General features: G+C 26.9%; 1 long non-coding RNA gene across 1 annotated transcript; it reads right to left on the bottom strand.

The window, feature by feature from the left end:
* Positions 1–680: 680 nt before the first annotated feature.
* Positions 681–11,485, bottom strand: LOC147806654 (uncharacterized). The gene is made up of 4 exons (XR_015428599.1): positions 11,153–11,485; positions 9,171–9,277; positions 1,803–1,851; positions 681–822 (listed from the first exon to the last, which is right to left on the bottom strand). It is a non-coding gene; the product is annotated as an uncharacterized LOC147806654 (long non-coding RNA).
* Between the last annotated feature and the right edge of the window lie 1,011 nt (positions 11,486–12,496).

The following is a 12,496-nucleotide window of genomic DNA, read 5'->3' as shown; positions in this document are numbered from 1 at the left end:
CCCACAATTCTATGAACAACAAAAGTGAATACTGTATCTTTAAATATGAATAAATATGCTTTTAATACTGATAAATTACGTTTTCGCATGAAGATAAATAATGCAATATTAAAAATAATAATAAACTTTTTTAATAAAACAAAAAGTTCTCAGCATTATGTTTCTTGCTCAAAAATTAACCCTTTATTTTTCACAATATTTTTTCCAAATTGTGACATAATTTGAATAAAAGAGTTTTGGACAGTTAAGACAGTTTTGGACAAATTGGTATTGGACAAAAGGCTTTAAACACTGAATTAATCCAAGCTGTTATAAACCTTGCATATTCTGCATCTTTTATACATAATTTTAGAGAAAAAAAATTCGAAAATTTCAGCAGAAATGAAAACTAAAATTTTTTTAACTTCCTAAAGAAAAAATCTTTCTGCAAGAACACTGTAATGCTCTGTGACAATGTCGTCGTCATTCGGCCAAGGGGATACCACTAATTATGAAATATTGTCCCCATCTTTCTGCACCACTCCCACTAGCCTTACAAAGAACTCTTCCCAATATTTTCTTTTATAGAAAATATAAAATTTTAGAAATTTTATATACATGAGCGATGATACAAAAGCTAGTTGTAGAGAAGAATAACATTTAACACATCAGAAGAAGAAAAATAAATACCAGTAACATTATCAAAACAAGTTTTGATCATTTTTCCAGAGAAAAGCTCCAGACCAATGATTACATAGATGATGATGACAAAAATGACGAGAAGGGCGATGTGGAGGAGGGGAATCATGGCTTTTAGAATGGAATTGAGCACCACTTGAAGACCTAAAATAAGAATCACAAAATAAGAAATCACTTATTTTGGGTGCAACATTATGTGATTAGAAGTGTCATGTGATTATGTGATTAGAAACACATTATGTGATTAGAAACACAATCTTTATAGTTCGAAAAGAGCTAATTATAAATATGATCATCTGAGATGGCAAATTGAATTCATCAATAAAAAAATACATTTATTCAGAGCATCTTCTTATCTGATTTTCTTAATTAAAACATCATTAATTTGAACATTTATGATTAAGAACTCTTAACACAAAACCCTATATTACTACTCGAGTATCCGATCAGTTTAAGGGTAGAGTTTATTGCAACTCAACTAAGAATTGTTTTAGCGTTTAAGGAAGTGTGGAACATGCAACTTTCAAAAATGTTCAGATTTGTTAAACTACATAAAAAAATTAATGAAATTTTTTTTAAAAATTATGATTTTCTTTCAACAAAAAAAAGGAAGAAATTTTCTTTTCTTCCTTTTGTTCATTAAAATAATGAGAAATTATTTTTTTCCCTTGCCATGAACTAAAATTTTGAGTGCTCCTTTCACCTACTTTCTTCCGACTTTTTTCATACTGAAAAATATATGTTAACCACTTCCTTAATCATCACAAGTAAATTCTGGTATGAATATAATTAAATTGAAAGGCAAGTTTCTAATATGAGCAAGAATATGCAAGTATATCATATAAACTACAGTTGGACTATAGATGAATATAACTTGTCATAATTAAATACAAATGCAAGTGTATAATATGAGCAAGTACTTAATATATACTATAGCTGGACTAACCACGGATATTACTCGTTATAATTAAATTGAAATGCAGGAGTATAATATAAGCAAGCATATGGAAATATATAATATAAACTATAGCTGGAAAAAAGATTAATATAACTTGTTATAATTAAATTAAAATGCGAGCGTATAAAATGAGCAAGTATATGCAAGTAAATAAAATAAACTGTACCTGGACTCAAGATAACTATAACTCTTCAGAATTAAATTGAAATGCAAGTCTATAATATAAGTAAATATATGCAAGTATATAATATAAACTATAGCTGGATTCATGATTAATATAACTTTTCATGATTAAATTGAAATGCAAGTATATAATATAAGTAAGTATAAGCAAGAATATAATATAAACTATGCAAATATATAATATTAGCAAGTAAATGCAAGTATTTAATATAAACTATAGCTGAACTCATGATGAATATAACTTGTTATAATTAAATTGAAATGCAAATGTATAATATAAGTATATGCAAGTATTAAATATAAACGATAGCTGGACTTATGATGAATATAACTAGTCAAAATTTAATTGAAATGCAAGTTTATAGTACAAGCAAGTATATAATATAAACTATAGCTTGACTAATGAAGAATATAACGTGTCATAATTAAAGTTAAAATGCAATTGTAAAATATAAGCAAGTATTTAATATGAACTATAGCTGGACTCATGATGATTACAACTTGTTAAAATAAAATTGAAATGCAAATGTATAATATAAGCAAGAATATGCAAGGATATAATATAAACTATAGCTGGACTAAAGATGAATATAACTTGTCATAATTAAATTGAAATGCAAATATATAATAAAAGCAAGGATAAAATACAAACAAGAGCTGGATTAATGATTAATATAACTTGTCATAGATAAATTGAAATGCAAATGTATAATATATGCAAGTATATAATATAAACTACAACTGGACTAATGATTAACTTGAGATGCAAGTTTATATTATGAGAAAGTATATGAAAGTATATAATATAAACTATAGCTGGACTCACGATGAATATAACTCGCCATAATAAATTGAAATGCAAGTGTATAATATACGCAAGCATATCCAAGTATAAAATATAAACAATAGCTAAACTAAAGATGAATATAACTAGTCATAATTAAATTGAAATGCAAGTATATCAAATAAGTAAGTATATGCAAGTGTATATGTATAGTTTATATAATATAAGGAAGTATATGCAAGTATAAAATATAAACTATAGCTGACTAAAGATGAATATAACTTGTCATAATTAAATTAAAATGCAAGCATATCATATAAGCAAGTATATAATATAAACTATAGTGGGACTAATGATGAATATGACTTGTCATAATTAAATTAAATTTAAATGCAAGAGTATGATAATTACCATGATAATTATAACCATGATAATTATAACTCGACATAATTAAATTGAAATGCAAGAGTATAATATAAGCAAATATATGCAAGTATATAAAATAAACTATATCTGGACACACGATGAATATAACTTGTCATAATTAAATTGAAATGCAAGTGTATGATATAAGCAAGAATATAATATAAACTGCAGCTGAACTCATGATGAATATAATTAAATTAAAATGCATTAAAATGCATGCAATAAAATCGAAATGCAAGTATATCATATAACAAGTACATAATATGAACTATAGCGGGACTAATGATGAATATAACTTGCCATAATTAAATTAAGATGCAAGTATATAATATAAGCAAGTATATGCAAGCATAAACTATAGCCAGACTCATGATGAATATAACTAGTCATAACTAAATTGAAATGCAAGAATATAATATAAGCAAGTATATAATACAAACAATAACTGGACTCATGATGAATATAACTCGCCATAATAAATTGAAATGCAAGTGTATAATATACGCAAGCATATCCAAGTATAAAATATAAACTATAGCTGAACTAAAGATGAATATAAAGAGTTATAATTAAATTGAAATGCAAGTATATCATATAAGAAAGTATATGCAATTGTATATGTATAGTTTATATAATATAAGCAAGTATATGCAAGTATAAAATATATAGATGAATATAACTTGTCATAATTAAATTGAAATGCAAGTATAAAATATTATCAAGTATATGAAAGTATATAATATAAACTGCTGGACTCCTGAAGAGTATAATTCCTTATAATTAAATTGAAATGCAAGGATATCATATAAGCAAGTACATAATATAAACTATAGCGGGACAAATGATGAATACAACTTGTCATAATTAAATTGAAATGCAAGTGTATAATATATGCAAGGGTATAATATAAACCATAGCTGAACTCATGATCAATATAACACAACATAATTAAATTGAAATGCAAGAGTATAATATAAGCAAATATATGCAAGTATATAAAATAAACTATATCCGGACACACGATTAATATAACTTGTCATAACCAAATTGAAATGCAAATGTATAATATAAGCAAATATGCAAGTATATAATATAAACTATATAAGCAAGGATATAATATAAACTATAGCTGAACTAATGATTATTACAATTTGTCATAACTAAATTGAAATGCAGGTATATAATAAAAGCAAGGATATAATAAACTATAGCTGAACTAATGATGAATATAACTTCTCATAATTAAATTGAAATGCAAGTGTACAATATAAGTAAGCATATGCAAGTATATAATTTAAACTATAGCTGAACTCATAAAGAATATAACTTGTCATAATTAAGTTCAAATGCAAGTGAATAATATAAGCAAATATAAAATATTATCTATAGCTGGACTCATGATTAATAATACTGGTCATTATTAAATATAAATGAAAGTATAAAATATTATCAAGTATATGAAAGTATATAATATAAACTGTAGCTGGACTTCTGAAGAGTATAACTCCTCATAATTAAATGGAAATGCAAGTGTATAATATAAGCAAGGATATAATATAAACTATAGCTGAACTAATGATGAATAAAACTTGTCATAACCAAATTGCCATGCAAATGTATAATACAAGCAAATATATGCAGGTATATAATATAAACTAGATCTGGACACACAATGAATATAACTCGCCATATTAAATTGAAATGCAAGTGTATAATATAGGCAGGTATATGCAGGTATAAAATATAAACTATAGCTGAACTAAAGATGAATATAACTTGTCATAATTAAATTGAAATGCAAGTATATCATATAAGCAAGTATATAAAATGAACTATAGCTGGACTCAAGATGAATATAACTCGTCACAATTAAATTGAAATGCAAGTATATAATATAAGCAAGTATATGCAAAAATATAACATAAACTATAGCTTGACTCAAGATGAATATAACTCGTCATAATTAAATTGAAATGCAAATGTATAATATAAGCAAGGATATAATATAAACTATAGCTGAACTAATGATGAATATAACTTGCCATAATAATGAAAGGCAAGTATATAATATAAGCAAGTAGTATATGCAAGTATAAACTATAGGTGGATGGATGAATATAACTAGCCATAACTTAACTGAAATGCAAGAATATAATACAAGCAAGTATATAATACAAACAATAACTGGACTCATGCTGAATATAACGTGTCATAATTAAATTTAAATGCAAGTGTATAATACAAGTAAGTATATGTTAGTAAAACTATAGCTAGACTCATAATTAATATACTTTTTCATATATATAAATTGAAATGCAAGTGTATAATATATGCAAATATATTACATAAACTATAGCTGGACCAATGATTAAATTGAAATGCAAGTGTATAATATAAGTTAGCATATGCAAGTATATAATATAAACTATATCTGGACACACGATGAATATAACTCGCCATGATAAATTAAAACGCGAGTGTAAAATATAAGCAAGTATATAATACAAACTATAGCTGGACACACAATGAATATAACTTGTCATAACCAAATTGAAATGCAAATGTATAATATAAGCAAGTATATAATACGAACAATAATTGCACTCATGATGAATATAGCTTGTCATAATTAAATTGAAATGCAAATGTATAATATAAGCAAATATATGCAAGCATATAATATAAACTATAGCTGGACTGACGATGAATATAACTCGCCATAATAAATTGAAAAGAAAATGTATAATATAAGCAAATATAAGCAAGTATATAATATAAACTATAATTAATGATGAATATAACTTGTCATAATTAAATTTAAATGCAAGTGTATAATATATGCAAGTACATAAAACGAACTATAGCTGATTGCACAATTTGTCATAATTAAATGGAAATGCAAGTATATAATAAATGCAAGAATATAATAAACTATAGCTGAACTAATGATGAATATAACTTGTCATAATTAAATAGAAATGCAAGTGTATAATATAAGCAAATATATGCAAGTATATAATATAAACTATAGCTGGACTGACGATGAATATAACTCGCCATAAAAATTGAAATGCAAACGTATAATATAAGCAAGTATATAATATAAACTACAGCGGGACTAATAATATATAAAACTTGTCATAACCAAATTGAAATGCAAATTAATAATATAAGCAAATATATGCAAGTATATAATATAAACTATATCTGGACACACGATAAATATAACTCGCCATGATAAATTGAAACGCAAGTGTATAATATAAGCAAGTATATAATAAGAAAAATAACTGGACTCATGATGAATATAACTTGTTAAAGTTAAATTTAAATACAAGTGTATAATATAAGTAAGCATATGGCAAGTATATAATATAAACTATAGCAGGACTCATGAAGAATGTAACTTGTCATAATTAAATTGAAATGCAAGTGTATAATATAAGAAAGTATATGCAAGTATATAATATAAACTAGAGCTGGACTCATGATTAATATTACTTGTCATTATTAAATTGAAGTGCAAGTGTATAATATATGCAAGTATATAATATAAACTATAGCTGGACTAATGATTAAATTGAAACGCAGGTGTATAATAAAAGCAAGTATATAATATAATTTATAGCTGGACTCACAATGAATATAACTTGCCATAATAAATTGAAATGCAAGTGTATAATATAAGCAAGTACATGCAAGTATATAATAAAAACTATAGCTCGACTGACGATGAATATAACTCGACATAATAAATTGAAATGCAAATGTATAATATAAGCAAGTATATAATATAAACTATAGTGGGACTAATGATGAATATAACTTGTCATAATTAAATTTAAATGCAAGTGTATAATATATGCAAGTACATAAAATGAACTATTGCTAGACTCGAGATGAATATAACTCGTCATAATCAAATTGAAAAGAAAGTATAAAACATTATCAAGCATATGAAAGTATATAATATAAACTGTAGATGGATTCCTGACGAGTATAACTCGTCATAATTAAATTGAAATGCAAGTGAATAAAATAAGCAAGGATATAATATAAACTAAAGCTGAACTAATAATGTATAAAACTTGTCATAACCAAATTGACATGCAAATTAATAATATAAGCAAATATATGCAAGTATATAATATAAACTATATCTGGACACACGATGAATATAACTCGCCATGATAAATTGAAACGAAAGTGTATAATATAAGCAAGTATATAATATAAACTATAGCTGGACACACGATGAATATAACTTGTCATAACCAAATTGAAATGCAAATGTATAATATAAGCAAGTATATAATACGAACAATAACTGCACTCATGATGAATATAACTTGTCATAATTAAATTTAAATGCAGTGTATAATACACGTAAGCATATGCAAGTATGTAATATAAACTATAGCTGGACTCATGAAGAATATAATTTGTCATAATTAAATTGAAATGAAAATGTATAATATAAGCAAATATAATATAAACTCTAATTAATGATGAATATAACTTGTCATAATTAAATTTAAATGCAAGTGTATTATATATGCAAGTACATAAAACGAACTATAGCTGATTGCACAATTTGTCATAATTAAATGGAAATGCAAGTATATAAAAAATGCAAGAATATAATAAACTATAGCTGAACTAATGATGAATATAACTTGTCATAATTAAATAGAATTGCAAGTGTATAATATAAGCAAATATATGCAAGTATATAATATAAACTATAGCTGGACTGACGATGAATATAACTCGCCATAATAAATTGAAATGCAAATGTATAATATAAGCAAGTATATAATATAAACTACAGCGGGACTAATAATATATAAAACTTATCATAACCAAATTGACATGCAAATTAATAATATAAGCAAATATATGCAAGTATATAATATAAACTATACCTGGACACACGATGAATATAACTCGCCATGATAAATTGAAACGCAAGTGTATAATATAAGCAAGTATATAATACAAACAATAACTGGACTCACGATGAATATAACTTGTCAAAGTTAAATTGAAATACAAGTGTATAATATAAGTAAGCATATGGCAAGTATATAATATAAACTATATTTAAAAAAAAATATTTAATGAGGAAGGGAACGTTTCAGTTTGACTAAAATGTGAAATTGTTATAACAAATAATTGTAATAGATGTATAAATTATTTATTTCTAATCTCAATAACTGATTACTGTTTCTGACAATTTTAAGACTGATTATTTTCCAGGCGTGATTTAGGAAAATTATATTTCAGGATAATGTAAAAAAATTGCAACTTTCCTTAACTATTCCTTGATTTTTGAAGTTTTAATAAAATTCCCTGACCATTTCAGGTCTTCCCTGTTCTACCTAACCATTGGAAGGGAGATAGGAATTTTATGAAATTGTGACAGTTTGTGACAGGAGAGTTACAGAGATGTGAAAGCATACATTTTAGGCTAAATAAACACCATTTAAACTCAGCAGATTAATTCTCCGTTTATCCGCAGAGTTAACTCGGTATGTACACAATGCAAATACTTATTGTCTGGAGTAAACTCGGGCATAGCAGAAATCGTCTGTACGTTTTGTTTTATCACATTTTTATTCTGCCGACAGCAAAACAAAAAACAATAATCTGCTGTGATAGGAAGTTTGTTAATTTTTATTTAGGAGTTGTAAGACTATTTGTGGGACTGCAGATGTGTTTCTTCATACAATTGAATGTACGATGGTTGATGAAATTGCACACAAAAAAAAAAAGTAAAAAATTGGCGTTCAGGAGCGAAAGTGAAAGTAATTCAGGTGATTTTTTAGATGATGAAGATGTAAACATATACAAAGACTAATATATAACTTTTTTCATTTGCCCATGATAATTTAGGATAGTAAACTGATGGTAAATTAAATATTTTTATACATAAAAAAATTAAAATTTCAACTTAGAACTTGTGTATTATGTATTCTTTGTATATCTTAATAAAATAAAAATATATGTTGATTTTTTGCATTTTTTTTCTTTAAAAAAATTGGTAAGGTAAGCGGTTAATTTATTGTTTTCAAATAAATCTTGCTTTAAATTTAAAGCACATAAAAAGGAAAACTAATTAAGATTTGTGAATGAACTTACTTGGCACCCCCGATACAAGCCTCAGAGGACGAAGAACACAGAATGCTTGAAGAGCTTTAACATCAAAGCCATCTTTCATGATATTTGAAAGAGCAGTACTTATCACACTATTCAAAATATAAATATTATTTTATTTATGAGAATAAAATATAAAGAATGTAATCAAATGCATGTCGAGAAGAATTTATTTCTTAAATGAATACCCTTTACTCTATAACTTTATCAAGAAAAATAGAAATACAGCGAAACTTCTGCTATGGACACACCAGCGAAACGGAAGCCTCTTAATACGGACATTCATTCAATTCCCTATGAACCTTCTATGAATAAATCATTAGGTACATTCTACGTGAAATGGACACATCCGTAAACCAGACGCAGACAGTCATCTTTGCCCTATGAAACGTTATTTTCCATTTCCTCAACTTCTCCATTGTTTTGTTAATCAAATAAACCCTTCCCGGGAGAGGGGGGAAGAAAGACGATGTAAACCAACCAAGTTTAGTCTTCGGCAGATGCTTCTTTCTTTATTCGTCCAAAACGAATATTCTGCATTCTGCAGTATAGGCTAAATACCAAATATTTGTATGTTACATCTCTAATTTAATAGCAGTAATTGCTGTTTATTTTTGAAAATTTAATTCTTTTAAATTATAATTTTACAATGCTGTGCATATCTTGTATCTATTTACAATTAAAAAACTCATTGAAAAAGTTTTTTTGAAATAACAGGACTCTATTTGCACAAATTCACAAAAGCAGGACCCTGGTTGAAAGAATATGACTCAACGTTTATTTTATAGTCACAAATTACAAGTAATTTTTTCACAATTTTACAAAAACAGGACCTTTTACAAAATGTGTGGACAGACCCCTGCCTGTTAGAAAATTAATTAGTTCTCCTACTTTACAGGTAAGCATTGATTTCTTTTGTTTTCTGCGTATCGCGAGAGGTTTACTTTCAAAAAGGTATTAACCATGTTTCCTATCAAGTGATGGGGGATGTAAACCTAATAACTGAAACAGACTGAGGACTAAAAGCTCCCATTTGGTATCATATGACTAACTTGAATATCTGTGTTAAAAGGAAAATAATATTCATTTATCTGTAGCTACATCTAGAATTATGTATTTACATCATACTTTCATATATTCGTCTTATATAGAAAAAAAATATTCTTTAAAGTTAAATTAAATATTCTTGGAGATTATTTAATTATATCTATATTATAGAAAATATTCTAAAAACAATTTACAGTGTTAAACTTTGTCATTAAGGTACCCTTCCCATAACGGACAACTCTCGTAAACAGACAATGACTTGGCTGGAGACATCTATTCTTGTTCTTTCTCAGCACAACAACATTTTACTAACCAAGGCTGTCTTAGTCAATTTCTCCAAGTAAAAATTAAGAGATATCAATTACATCAAAAACGTCACACCTATTAGATGTTAAGAACAAAACTCATTAACAGTTTTCAAATGACTTAATAATATGAATCACATACATTATTTGCAGTTATATAATATTGAACATAAATTGGTAGAAAGATAGTAAACATGTGGTTACAAATGCAAGAAAAACTTAAAATTAATATTAGAATAAAAATTATAAACCACTTATTACATCTATTACAAAATATACATCTCACTACTTTAAATACTAACACTAACGTATGCTTGCAACAAAAACAAATAGTTTTAAATAGCTAAAGAAGATAGTTTTAAATAGCTTTAAGTTTTAAATAGCTTTAGTTTTATATAACTTTAGCTATATAAAACAAATAGTTTTAAATAGCTTTAAGAAGCTAAAGAATAAAGTTCTTTCTAAATACAGTAGCCATATAGCCTTTTTTAACATATCAATAAATGACTAAAACAAATTTTCTCTTCAAACTCATAAAAATAACTTATTATCACTAAAATCTTATGAAATGCAGCAGACATGAGTTTAGAAATTATATTATTTATTTATACTTACAAAATTATTTCTGAAAATATTGCCTCTCACAAAAAACTATGTAGTAAACGGTTGCAAACTTTCTAGCGAGAAGTCGACTAGGTTTGGATATCGAGATTTGTTTTCGTTTACCAACAAACGTAGCTTGCAACTCGGATTTACCGCCAAAATCGAGGAGATATCGATATTGGCGTGGCGATCGCAACGCTCGAATACGCCATCTGGGGGGAGACCAGTTTCATGTGTTTGGCCCTTTTCCCTTCCCTCTTCTCTTCGTTTCAATTGTATAGGAATGTACTACTAATTGTATAGGAATGCACAACTGAATGTACAGCTAAATTTTCGCAATTACCATTGACAAATTATGTCTATCAAAAGCCTGTATTTCTACATATAACAAGATGCGATATTTTTACAAAAATACAGGCATCTGATGGGTTTAATTGAGTCGTCGTAATTGCGTAAATTTAGCCCTAATGTCAACAAGGATACGAATTTTTCGCTGCTAGATGGTTAAGTTAACAATCAGAAAACTGCAATCGGCATGATGCACATAGAATTATCAGAAAATCAATAAAATGGACCATTGGAGGGGAGGGACTTCATAGCTATTTTAGGTTCTAGTCAATTTTCCTGTTATCTTTTGTGGGGTGAAAAATTTAAATACATCAAAATTAAATATCTTTAAATTCCTCCATTTTAAATACCTTCATTAATGAAGTAGAGAAGCAGAGGGGGCCCTGTCCTTACGCAGACTGATCAAAGTGCTCACCCTCCCGTTTACTGCAGTCAGTGATGCTTGACTTCGGTGTTTTACTGGTCTTATGAATGGTAAAATTACCCGTAACTTAAAACACAAATCACATTAATAAAATAAAACTTCCCAGAATATTAAGCCTGTTAACACATCACCTCGAAAGCATAACATAAACTGAGGGATACACAGGAAGTTATCTAATTTTTTTTTTTTTTTTTTTTTGGTTTTAGGAAGATGGTTATTGTTTATATTCAGTTAACCATCCATACAGCCTTACTGAGGGTAGCATTTCATGTTTTCTTGCAGATTGAGGTCAGGAGAAAGGACAGGTCATTCATGACCTGCACTCTATTATTCAAAAACCACTACTTTGAAGAATTTTCGTGTAGATGACGGCATTCTCTTACTGGAAATTTCTTTGTTGATAAACAAAAAACTCCTTAACTTTTGAATATTTGAATGTAATAAAAATTCTCAAATTTAAATAAGGCATTTGCGCATGTAGTACTAAAAAAATATTGTTATACGCAATTGCATAATTTTCTGAAATGTTTTATAATTATCTGAATGTTAAAAATTCTCAAATTAATATGAAAAATTTCTACAGT

This window comes from Parasteatoda tepidariorum, chromosome 8 (genome assembly GCF_982258835.1).
Source record: "Parasteatoda tepidariorum strain Cologne lab strain chromosome 8, Ptep-v5.0, whole genome shotgun sequence".
Taxonomy (NCBI): domain Eukaryota; kingdom Metazoa; phylum Arthropoda; class Arachnida; order Araneae; family Theridiidae; genus Parasteatoda; species Parasteatoda tepidariorum.
The sequence above is the reverse complement of the archived record's forward strand: the minus strand, read 5'-3'. Positions and strand labels throughout refer to the sequence as shown.